General features: G+C 37.1%; 1 long non-coding RNA gene across 1 annotated transcript; it reads right to left on the reverse strand.

Annotated features, from left to right (window-relative positions):
- Nucleotides 1–171: 171 nt before the first annotated feature.
- On the reverse strand, nt 172–465 carry LOC134244794 (uncharacterized). Its single transcript, XR_009987289.1, has 2 exons — nt 424–465; nt 172–326 (listed from the first exon to the last, which is right to left on the reverse strand). It is a non-coding gene; the product is annotated as an uncharacterized LOC134244794 (long non-coding RNA).
- Between the last annotated feature and the right edge of the window lie 492 nt (nt 466–957).

The following is a 957-nucleotide window of genomic DNA, read 5'->3' on the forward strand; positions in this document are numbered from 1 at the left end:
CATACATGCACATTTAAACAAGTGTTTATACGATTTTGGGCCTGTCTTCTCATTTTGGCTGTTTAGTTTTGAGCGTGAAAATGGTGTTTTGGGCTCTAATCCAACAAACAAAAGTATACCCAATAGCATTCATTTGAAACAGTGTTTGTGAAGTCTGTTTCAGTTCAAATGTTCTTTTTTATACATAATTTGAAGAATACCTGTACTTCGCTAAATGTGGTGGTGGTGGAAATAGCTCCTCCATAGTAGTTGTCTTCTTTGGTGGTGCTCGCTTTGGATGCTGAATCCAAGAAACCCTCACATCAGTCTTGCTAACATTCTTATTACTAAATAGAATATTATAAAGTTTAAAACCTTTAACTTTCAGATAAAAAAAACAGATAAGACATGCGTATATGCCTTTCAGAAAATGTTATACCATACCCATAGAGTAGTAGAGATGCCTTGTGCTGACACTTGTCCTGTATAGTTATCTCCTAAAGTGATCTAAATCAAATAAGTTTATATATAATTTCAGTCAAACAATTTAAATACTATTAGTATTTGTATGGCATTGCGTATATTTGTTGATGCCGAACGGGTACTTACACTGACATGGTAACTCCATCTTCATACTGGCTTGAACCCTCTCCTGGACGTGATTGCTCCCGGATAAACGTAAATTTAAGTATATGGTCTGCTTTTACTGCTAACTCGGATTTTTGATGAAGTTTTTTTGGTTCCAGACACATAATTTAGATTGATTGATTGATTGTATATTGTTTAACGTCCCTCTTAGAATTTTTCACTCATATGGAGACGTCCCTTTTGCCGGTGAAGGGCTTCAAATTTAACCTATACTCGGCACTCAAGGCCATTGAGCAGTGGGGGTTTTTTATCGTGCCAACCCTACCGTGACACGGGACCTACTTTTTTAAGGTCATATCCGAAAGACCCGTGACTTTCACTTCTGTGCCG

Source organism: Saccostrea cucullata, unplaced genomic scaffold (genome assembly GCF_032062105.1).
Source record: "Saccostrea cucullata isolate Sc308-1 unplaced genomic scaffold, CSIRO_AGI_Scuc_v1 ctg12985, whole genome shotgun sequence".
Classification (NCBI taxonomy): Eukaryota; Metazoa; Mollusca; class Bivalvia; order Ostreida; family Ostreidae; genus Saccostrea; species Saccostrea cuccullata.